The sequence below is a fragment of the Erpetoichthys calabaricus genome, chromosome 10 (assembly GCF_900747795.2).
Source record: "Erpetoichthys calabaricus chromosome 10, fErpCal1.3, whole genome shotgun sequence".
Classification (NCBI taxonomy): Eukaryota; Metazoa; Chordata; class Cladistia; order Polypteriformes; family Polypteridae; genus Erpetoichthys; species Erpetoichthys calabaricus.
In genome coordinates, this window is record NC_041403.2 from 87,243,546 (window position 1) to 87,256,008 (window position 12,463).

Genomic DNA, 12,463 nt, shown 5'->3' on the forward strand with positions numbered 1-12,463 from the left:
CGGGTGTACGCAACATTTTTGTGCGTATGCACCGTTTATACATGTGGCCCCAGAACTGGTTCACCTATGGCTTCACTTTAAAGAACCACTCTGGTACCTTTATTTTTAAAACTGCAGTCATTGAGCAGCCTGCCTTTTGAGGTCCCTAGAGTTGAATATATGGGGTACAATACGAACATTGAGACAGATAAGAGGATACAGATAAAAGTACATGGCTACTTAAGAAAACAATCTAAGAGGTTAGTTGGTACCTTTTGTGTTAGGTGATCTAATAACATGAAAAAACAGTTTTCTTCAATTGAATTGAATCATTACGATGCAATGTTGGATTCCTAGGGGTTGTGTTTCCAAAAGTCATGCCAAGAGATATCACCTGTGCAATTTAAGCCAGCATCAAGTATTGCTCATTTTCCAAGTTTGTGGAGACATTCAAAAAGTCTAGTGCAATCTTAGTTAGTGTTATTCTGGAAAATGACCTTTAGCTCCTCTATTTTTTGTCTCTGATGAAAGATTGGCTTGATTTGACATTTTAAGGCACATTTTGTATTTTTCACTTACATTTCATTTACTCCAGTCATGGACTGACTTGCAGGAAGTTACTCCAGCAAATTGATGTAGTGCATTAGCAACAGTTGCTCAAAATGGCAGTTCCCATTAAAACAAAATACCATTGTGATAAATAATAAAAACAAGAAAATAATATTTCCAGAATCCTTGTATTCAAAGTACAACAAAAAAACCTATAAAAAAAATTTAAGACAGCAATCACAGCAAAAATGATGTAGCCAAGCCACATCCTTAAGTAAAAATCCAATGTGACTGTTTAAACTTGGATTGGATGTTTACTATCAGAACTAAAACAGAATTCAGTACAAGAAACAAAAGTGTCCTGTATCCAGTGTTTATACCAAAATCTGACCTGTTACAAATATATGAAAAAAAATCAGAATAAGGTTGCATCAGAGTAGTAGTGAAAATTCAGCTTTGGAGAAATCAGGTGCCAAAAAAAATGTTTTTTTTTGAGTTGCCGATAACTTTAGTTAAGGCAAGTAAAAGAAGAGGACAAATTGTGTACAACACAATGTAAGAGGTCCAACTATCAATCCAGCCTCACTCACAAAAGTTTAAAAAGGACCCTGGAAGAGGCAGGATCAATGCATAAAATACAGCTTAGGCAAATATGAATCCCAGCCCACTGCAAAGGATTAATAATCAGTTATAGTCCATTTAAAGAGTCGTAAAAAATAACATAATGATATAATGTCTAATAATGTTTAGAATCATAATTTGAAATTCCCCGAGGTGCTACTTGATAAATTGTTTTATACAACTTTAGTGGTCTTTGTGAAGAAATGCAGAAAAATGCTGAAAATACTAAAGTATCTACCATTTCCTGGGCATATTTATATAAAGAGTTAAGGTAAGTAAGCAAATACTTATGTGTTTTTTTTAATGTTGAGCATTTTGTCAATACTGGATGAAATGCAATTGTCCACTCTGCCATCAACACTATTTCTCTCTTATAACTATCAATTTCTTTGCTCTTATGAGTCAAAAATGTGTTCTTTTTGTTCATACTTGGATTCCATCATTGCTGTAATTCATGTCAGTGCAAAGATGGCATCCGCCTTAATTATTCCAGTTACAATTTAAAAAAAAATTTTACATTTAAAAAAGGAAAATCCCCAATTACTTAAGTAAGTCTAGTTGCTTTCCCTGGACTTTCCCTTAAAAGACTGAAGCTGCACACAGAATTTAGGTTTTACCCCAGTGCTGTATATCCAGCATTCGATTACCCCTTAAGCTGTGCTTTCTAGGTCTAGAACAATGATACTCAACTGCATGTACCTCAGGGTTCAAAACCTGGGAATTAGTTTGAATGAGAAACCACAACATAAAACAAGGTAACATTTCCTCAGATTTTTGGGGTTAGTTGTTTCCTAAAAAATTAAGTTAAAAATGTTTTAAAACTAGCAACATTTTAACTACTTTGTTTAAGTCTGATTAAGTGAGAGATGTGTTAGCAATTCCTCTACAAGATGCAAGGCTTTAAAAAAGAACACCCACACCATGAACTGTTCTTTGTCTGATATATCAGTTGCCTTGTCAATACCCAGACTAATATGTTCCATGTTATTTAGATCATCTATATACTTCTCAAGAAATGATCAGAATTTGTTTCAGCTCTTCAAACTGGTCTAGAATCTGAGAGTTGAAATATTGATATCTAACCAATTATATCGTCATTGTTTTTAAATCAGCATAAAGAGATTCACTACACTCCGAGATATATTTCTTAATAAGCTCCCCTTTAGTAAAAAGCCCGTGGCTCTTTACAATTACTATTTTATATGAAGCTTCTGTGACAGAATCACTCTCTTTTTATTTTGCATCATCCTACATTTTCCTGGCCATGAAGGTTGTCTAGAAGTGATTGTATTTTATCCTTTCTTAAATTGCTCTAAGGAGGATATCATTTTCTGAAGTCAGCATGACAGGTTTCGTGGTAACCCTGGATATTTGAGTATGTTAGCAATGCTACATATACTTCTCTGACAAAGCAGACACAGAAGTTTACTGTTTATTTTAGTGAATGCAAATTTTTCTTCCCATGGTTTGTTAAATGTCCTGTGCTTGTCTGAAATATTGCATTTCACAATTTTCTTGTTGTTTTCACTAGTAGCTGTGAAAATCTTTTGATTACTTTGCACTGTGATGTAGAAAAAATGCTATATCCCTTGGTCTGAAAAGACTTGCAAAGCTTGTGAGCCCCACTTTAAGAGGAAACTGAATTTGCGTGTTTTGGGCATGAATTTACTTCTATAAATGATTCATAGACTTGAATATTCCAATTACTTCTAAGGCTTGGAGGCCATACAAAATGTTTTTGGGTTTGCAGGTGACATGCGTGCCATGTGAGTAGCCTGAATCTAGAGCTTCGCTTGTTTTGTTACATTTAATAATCTTTCTTTCTGTGCATACAACTTTCCATGTATTTATATTCATATACTTGTTTTCATTTTATTTTCATTATAAAAATATCTAAAAGTAAATAATCATTATGTGTTTTTCTCTTTGGTATAGATGTCTGAAAAATTATAATAATGATAACTTTTCGGGCTCTTCGACACACTAGAATTATACTATAGTTGCAAATCTCTTCTGTATGACATATTGCTGCCAGCACAGCCTGAAGAGCAAAATCCAGTTGTTGTGACAAAAGATATACCCTCGTTCATTTAAAATGTAGGCATATTTGAAACATATAGACCATTAGTAAAATAACAAATAAATAAGCACTTAAACCAATCAAAAGTTCAAATACATGAAAAATGCCATATAATTCTTACCACAGGTAGTTGCAAAGCAGCACCCCCAGATGACAGATATTACTGATTAAAGTGCATATACTGGCTTTCTGCACTTCATGAAGTACATGACGTGTATGCCAAGTGGGATCAGTTTTCTTCTTAAAATTTTCCCTAGGTTAATTATAAGTCTGCCTGGATTTATTAGCCCTAAGATGGCTGGCTAAACATCATTCACAGCAAACATGCATCCCCAGTACTGTTAGGACAGGCTGAACAGAAGAGAACCAGGCTCTAAAATTTGAACTGATTAACCTGCAGTGGTAATCAGTGTCGTTCTGGAGGGCAGCAGTGACTACAGGTTTTTGTTCCAACAGAATTGTTTAATTAGAAGTTATTTATCGCTGATGAAGCACTTACTGCTCAAGTGACATTTTTCTGTTTTATTTTAATTGTTGAGATTTTGACCCCTTTTTGATTATTTTACTCTTAAACTGCTGTAATCACTGTTTTTAATTGTTCCTTATAACCAATGAGATGCAAGTGACAAAGGAACCAGCAGTTCTCTATCTAGCTTGTATCTATATACACCATCTTGCACCAATTAGTTTAATAAAATACATAGAAAGAAAATGAAGAGAAAAGAGTGAGGGACTGAAAATTACTCATTTGTTTTAGGCTTGAAATCATTCGGATGATGTCCTTAGGCAGGAAAAATTCTACAATATAAGATACAATACCTGACATTGCAGAGTTAAAACACTAACCAGTGTGAGAAAACAGTCTTGAAGAAAATAACTTCAAACGAAGCAGATAAAGATTTGGGGACCGTCCCCGTATATTGTCGTCAGAGAATAATAAAGAAACTGATTCTATAGACTTTTTCAGGACATAGAATATTTTACTGAACACAAAATGGCATTTATATAGTACAAGGAATGATGGGACAGGAAATGGTTGGCGGGATGTGACGATTGGAGACAGGAAGCAGAACCAACATCATCAGAAGTCGACGGAAGTGAAGGATTGTGGGAACCGGAAGTGACATCATCGTGATTGACCGGAAGTGCCGTCATCGCAGCCATTTTGAACCCGGAAATGGAGATCTTTACTTTTCTTCTGATTTTCTGTAAAGAGAAAGAGATTCAGGTAAGTACCACGTGATGACCCTCTGTCTCGCGATAATTCACTCACCTTTAGGCTCTTTGACTGCTTCCAACTCGTACGTGTGTGACACCAGCCATGAAATTAAATCAGATCTGTTATTGGTATGGATCGATTTTTAATTAAGCAACTTGGTTGGAACAAAAAGCTGCAGCCAATGTGGCCCTCCAGGACCGACATTGCTCCTCCTGGATTAATGTATAAAACACAGAAGTAAAAAATAAAATATAAGGTTGAGAAAATACCAAAATGAATTTCAGGTCATTTCTACACTTTGTTACCAACAGTTTTCCTTTAATTAAAAGCTGTAAGACAGACCTTGACATCTGAATATATTTAGATTTTATCATTATCTTATTCCTAGAAAATAAGTTTATAGAAAACACCTTCATTTAGTTTAATATTTTTATTTTTGAATATTCCACCAGTATTGGTATAGAAGATGTGACAGGCTAATTCAATTCAAGTCCGAGCTAGGAAATTCAATTGCTAAAGTTTATAAAAATCTTGGTGTCTAAATTGAATGAGTTTCAGTAATTGAATAGTATAGAAATGTAAATTCAAATAATGTTTAGTAGCAAATATTTTCCTTTGCAGTTGCACTCATATTTAATCAAATTTGGCTATGCCGCTTGATTTTTACCAAATACCTTTTTAATTGAGTTTAGGAAATGATGTTGACATAATTCCATTTAGGCAGACAGACATGCCTGAAGTATGAACCAAACTGATACTTTTTAGTTAAGAAAAAACAAAGAATAAAACAAGTAAAGTAGGTATATAAAATGAAAAATAGACTGAGAAGCTACGGGAGAAATGTTAATATACAGTATTCTGCTGTTATGATAGTAAAAGCAAAAGCATTTTTGAAATGTGTGTAACATTAATCAAGTGTGATATACAGTATTTGTGTAGAAACTGATAAACCTTATTTTTTTTTTTTATCAATAGCGCCTGAATACTCCGACTCTCTTGGTTCACTGACACAATGTCTTATTTGTGTTTCTGAATGGATGAGTAATAATTTTCTCAAACTAAATAAGAAGAAAACATAAATTTTAGTAATTGGCAAAATGGATATAATGAGGGTATTTGAAATAAACATTATCCATTAGGATTAAAAGTCAAGACGGAGGTGAAGAATTTATAGGAAATTATTGACTCTGACCTACATTTTAAAACACATATTAATCAGATTACTAGGACAGCATTTTTTCACTTAAGAAATATAGCAAAAGTTAGACCTCTTATAACTTTGCAAGATGCTGAGAAATTAGTTCACACTTTTTTTTCAGTCAGCTAGATTATTGTAACGCACTCCTCTCAAGACTACCCAAAAAAGACATCAATCGATTGCAACTGCTAGAATCTTAACTAGTCAAAGAAAATCTAAGCACATCTCTCCAGTTCTGATGTCACTACATTGGTTATCTGTACCTTTAAAATACTGCTTATGGTTTACAAAGCCTTAAATAATCTCACTCCATCCTATATTTCTGAATGCCTCTCACCTTATACTCCAAATCGTATCCTTAGATCTTCAAATGAGTGTCTGCTTATAATTCCAAGCACTAAACTTAAAAGAAGTGGTGAGGCAGCCTTCTGCTGCTATGCACCTAAAATCTGGAATAGCCTGCCAATAGGAATTCGCCAGGCTAATACAGTGGAGCATATTAAAAAACTGCTACAGACTCATCACTTTAACATGGCTTTCTCATAGCTTAATTTTAGTTTAATTCTGATACTCTGTATATCCATTTAATTATCATTATCATTCATGGTGGCTCCGAAATCTGCACTAACCCCTACTTTCACTGCTGTTCTTTTTCTGGTTTTCTGTGGTGGCGATCTGCGCTACTACCACCCAATCAAAGTACTGTGCTGTCCCTACATTGATGAATTGAAGGCCAGAGGTCCACATGACCATCATCATGAAGTTCTTCCATGTGAAGCCTGATAACCATGAGGACTGATTGAGATCATTTATGTTAGGTAGAATGCCAAGAGGGGGCTGGGCGGTCTCGTGGCCTGAAACCACTGCAGATTTTTGTTTTTTCTCTAGCCATCTGGGTTTTTTTTTTGTTTTTTTTCTGTCCTCCCTGGCCATACTTTTATTCTATGTTAATTAGAGTTGCCTATTTTTATTTTTAGATTTTGTCTTTTTTCTCTTTCTTCATTCTGTAAAGCACTTTGAGCTACACCATTTGTATGAATATGTGCTATATAAATAAATATTGTTGTTGTTTTTTAAAACCTAGTATAGGTTTATATAGTTCATTTGAGTTTGTATTTTGTTAACAATGGAAGGAATTGTGCATTGTTCACAAACTTGTGTTCCCTATTGTAAAATATGTTCTTGTGGCAAATTATTCCAACAGTAAGACCAGTGTGGCATCATCCAAAAACTGACTCTCAGAATGACTGAAACAAGAAAAAGAGGAACCTCTCCCATAATATCCACACTGGAACCCATCACTGGGGCCATGTTCTGCATGTCATGGTCTACTGGCATTTAAATACTTTTTTTGCTGTTTATGTGCAATTGTTAGGTTGTTTTAGACTGTGACAACGTGACTAAACTCACTGGGCATGGCAGTGTAAATTGAAATGCTATAAAATTGGGGCAGAAGGCGCAGGGACAGGGTAAATTGCTCAACAAAGGTTTTGTAAACAAAATTTTATGTGATTGTCATTTTGCATCTTATATTTATCTTATCTTATTATAGCACTGTGTTATTATTCTGTTAGGTGAGGGAATACTTTTTTCTCTTTAGATTATGATTGAGACCTTTGACATTCCAGCTTACAAAGTTCACTGCTTGGTCAGAAATACATTACTTCTGAACTTCTGAGGATATTTTGCATTGTTTCATAAATTAGCTTTAACTTTTATTTCATATTGTTACCAGGTTTTATGGCTAAGGAGCTTATTGTTATTGTTATTTTGGCATTTGTAGTTCTATTTAAATTAACAGAAAAAAATGACTAGCTTTTGGATTATGTTTCACTTTAATATTGAATTTGGTTTCATCTTAGTAATGTTGAGAAAGATTATACACAATTTGTGTGTAATGAATGTTTGAACAATTTTGATAAACCTCATACCCATCTCAAAATGAAAGACCACTTAAAATTTTGAATGCTCTCTTTTCCTTTGAACATCTCATTCTTTCTACTGAAATTGGGGAAGCAACTTGCTTTGCCTTCCATTTCCCATGACTATAGTTAATACGTTGTTTGATAACTCTTCTGTTTTAATCTAGTTAATTAAAGCCTGCTTGATGATTACAAGCTTTTATTTTTCAGCTCCCTGGTTCTGACCCCTGTCTCTTAAATATACATATGAACAAATAATTGCCTCAAAAACCTGTTCTGGTGCAGTTGTGTGCTCTTTCTATTTAGGGCATTTTAGACAAAATTAGACTTTGTCAGGAAAGAATTACCAGTTCCAGCTGCCCAGTGCTCTGAGCATGAATAAGAATTCCTACGTTAATGCAAATGTTAAGTTACATCTGCTGTAGGCATCACTGTCTGCTTGTACTGCATGTAAGGCATCATTGTAGTATACTGTGTATGATCTTATTTTTGTGTCAGCTTGGTTTTCTTTAAATAGACATGTTTCTTTCTTGCCGACTCTTTGGGGTCAATTCACATCATAATGCCCTCTAGTTATGACTGGTGTAACAGCAATACCGAGGCTCAAGTGGCTTATAATTGGCAAGTATTGGAAACAGGTATTATATATCAATTAAATGTTTAAGCTTTAGGGCATTTTGGTGCTCAACTGTGATCAAAGTAAGCCCAACATCATCTTTTCTTAATTTTATTATCTTCAGTAGCTTCCAGTCTCCTCCTCATTTCAGATGGTATGTGTGCCGTGAGCAGATCCTTCTGAATGGAAACAGAATTTGAATGATGGTCAGTACAATATGCAAGTTTGTTCTGCTCTCTGTTTAAAAACCAAGATGACTCATGGGGTTAAGGGACAATGCAAATATTCTCAACTGTGATACTCACTGACGTGCGGCATTTTCCACTTGGCTAGTTTCACCTTGGAAAGGCACAAACTAGATTTCTGGTTAACTGCCATGTCTGTCATGTCTTGTTTCCCCCTCTGAGTAACAACATTCTGTAGCAGTAATACTTGAGAAGTTCTAAAGACATTTATTCATGTCAGGACTTCAGTTTTAAAATTCACCTTATGTGCCAGAAATATGTATTTTGAGATGGTGAGATACAGTGTTTGCCAGCTTTCTGCAATCTCATTACTTCACTTAGTGTGGGAGAGAAGCAGAACAGAAAAAATAAACAGCCATGATCAGATCTAAATCTGTATTCAATTTTCAACTCATATTAAGTATGTTAAAAATATTCTCAGATTCAGTTACTACACTAATTTGCTTTCAAAATAGCCCCAACGCACTTCATGAAAAAGTGTCATGCAAAAAGGGCCTCACTGAAAACCATCTGTATAACAGAGTACAGCTAAGCATTGTCAAGGCATTTTGAGCCAAGACTCTGCAAAATAAAATTAATTTTGTATTTATAGAACTGTTATGCATTTTGTTGCAAAAAATCAACAAAACCACTATAAAAGAAGTAACGTATCAAAACAAATTAATGTAACCTTTTTGAAACATGCTGCAGAGAATAAACAGTATAAATACAGATGTAACTTGTTAAGACAAATACATACTAACATCTGGTAGAAGGCATATCCAACACAGAATATTCACTAAAAAGGTACAAGAGGAATATCAGGGCTTAACACTGAACTCGTGTTAAATAAGAAATCAATACATGGCAATTAAGAGCCCAAGTTCATGGCAGTGTATGTAGATATGGGCCAATAAGAGTGTCCTGCAAATTAAGTCAGTAGCCATGTGAGAAAGAAGCTGTGAAGGGCTATCTGAAAGCTACCTGAGATTTTTATGGGAATGTGGCCTTGTAGACCTGTGACTTTGTTAGAGTATTTCTGGCACTGAAAAGAAGCCAGAAGTGCTGTTTACAAGAATTTTCCTGCTACAATCTGTCTGATCCTAGATCTGGGAGGCACAGTTTCCAATTTTTGTTGGGAAGGACTTAAATGGCACAAACTGAGGATGAAGGGGGCAGGTAAGTGGGTCAGCTTGATTGCAGTGTAACAGTTTGTGTTTATTGAGACCTTATGCAGTTACTAAGCAATAATGTGGTTTTATTTTGATATGTTTAATTCACTTTTACATTTCTTTCATTGAAAAAAAAATTTCTCTTTAACTAAATAACTTTCATTTTGAAATACTTTTGAAATACTGCATTTTTCTGTATTTGCGTGGTAAAGAAGTGTCAAAAGGAATCAGTAAAAATAAAAAAGTTTGTCCCCTGGTATATATATATAGCCTAGAAAAAACTGTAGACCAACCTGACATTTAATATAATTGTATATTTGCAATGCAGTTAATATTGATTTGATATAAATAGTAGAAAAACACATAAGTTTTAATTATGATGTAAGGTTGTTTTTTTATACAATTAGTAATGCTCTCCCTGATGACTGATTTTTTATGTTGATTTGTCTGTCTTTACTGCTTTACATGTATGCAGAAAATCATTTATTAAAATGCTATATTGCAGCCTACACTGCAGATAAAAATGCCTCAAGAAACATTAACAAGACATTGATTGACAGAATTACCACAAGAAAGTGCTAGTAACAGCAAATATCTTTCTTAAGTTAATTCAAAATGCTATTAATAATTTAGAGCTAAAAAGAAACAATGCTAGTTGTCTTTTTTTACCCCTTAAAAATACTTGGGTGGTATTAAATTGAAAGTGCTGTGTTTTTTTTTTTATTAATGTAAAGATAGTAGCTGAACTTGCATACTGTATAGTACCATTACAAACAGATCAATGAGATGAAAACTTATTTAAATTCTGGTTTAATAAAATACTGTAATCATTGCTGCAGGTTTCTAATTATTTGATTATGTGTAAATATTTTGCATGCAATACTTAATACAAAGGTTTTAAATTGCCTAGCGATTAATTTGATCAAATTAAATATTTTGTTTTGTTTCATTGATTGCTTTCTTCTGTTTTATTTGGTATGATATATCCCAACATCTAATAAGCTGTTTTCCAGATAAACAATCTGAATCAAAGTGTATTAGATCTGGAAGCATGTATAAGACAAATGGGACTGTCATATATTCATCATCTTAAAAGAATTCAGATATTATTGCGGATAACACATAGTTTACCAAAACTAAAGAGGATTATAGAAAGTTTTATATAAGTTTTTTTATTATTGTTTCTTTTCCTTCTCACAAAGTAAAGGACTTTAATTTTTTTCTGTGTGTTTTATGTAAGCAGCATTATTTGATCATCATAAATTGGCTTGGGCAAAACATCATCCTACTATATATGAAATGAATATCCTCCCCTTGCTCAAATATGTTGAAAGCTCTTAGTATACAGTTTTTATAGAGAGGCAGAAATGGAACATCCTGTTTCTTTAACTTTACTTGAACCATGGCAGAAAATTATGCTATACATGATCCAACGGCTCCAATTTTCCCCAACTGTTTTAGACCTGTGGGAGTTGAAGCCTATCAGGCATTCCTGGATAAAAGGTAGAACTGAAGAGATGCAAGTGATACAGAATACACATATAGATGTGAGGAAGAAAACATTCTCATATATCATTCATAAGTACTGTATATTTAAACTATAGTGACTATTTTTCAGAGATTACTGTACTGTACTACTCAGACTGGGAAGTGTTTATTTCTTGTGAAATCATTGTATGACATTAAACAAAAAATAAACACTGATGCATTAAATAGTAACCTGATGTAATTAAAACAGGTTAGTATTTTGTGTAAACTCCCTTAGAATGCAAAACCTAAGTAGTTCTTTGCAGTATTTGTAAAAAAACTCTTCCTTTGACTCTTGGTGCTTTTTTCTCCATGTCCAAGTGATCTCACAATGCTTCAGTTACAATTTGTTGAGGCTGGGGCCATCTTACGACTTTCACTCCAAGCAGATTTTACAGTGTGTTTGGGGTCAATATCATGCTGACAATTACTATATTTGCGAAGGTACATTATAATGAATCAAAATCTGCTTATAATTCTTATCATAATTCCTTTGATTTCAACTATGCTACAATGCTGGGTGAAATTCACTTTATGACAGAGCCACTGGATTGCTTACTTTGTGAACTAAAAATTTCAGTTGTGTACTCATTACTCCGTTGGACTTTCTGCCACTGGTTGTTGCTCCATGTGTTATGCTGTTTCAAATACAGAAATCTCTTCGTCTTTCTTCCAAAATTGTTTCTTAGGTTTAATACATCCTATAAGAATATTTCTTTTAAGCTTTGCACAGTAGACAAATGCACTTTGGTGTCAGATAACTAGAATTCTAGTGTTTAACTAGAATTCCTTCTGTCTTTTAAGAAGGTGATCTTTACATACATTTTGCAAACAACGTTTTGGACTTTGCACTGCTTATTTTGTATTCACATTGACCATTTTGTTTTTAATTTCTTTATAATAACACTATATGAACACATCTTGAAAATCAGCTTTGGTTAGCTATTGCTTACTGATTATATCCTTGTTGATACAACATTTAATGTCTTTCAAAGTATGTTAGCTTAGCCATTTCCAGTCTCTCTGTGAAGCACTCAGGTATTTGTGGTTACACCCATTAATATGTTAAACTACACCACTAGCACACCTGGTTTGGATGAGCTCTATCTCAATAATTTCAACCGGTTCTGCTGTTCAAGGAATTGAACAAAGACAAAAAATCACTGGGAATTTTATTTGTATCTAGTCAAATATTGTATTATGTTTTCATGAGAAATAAACACTTACTGCCTGCAAAACTAACTTTAAAAAATGTTTTTTTAAGGGGGTCAAAACTTTTGCTATTATATGCTGATCTTTCTGTGACTCTGAAGTTTTCTTCAGTTTTAAAATAGTGCAAGATACAATTAAAACTGT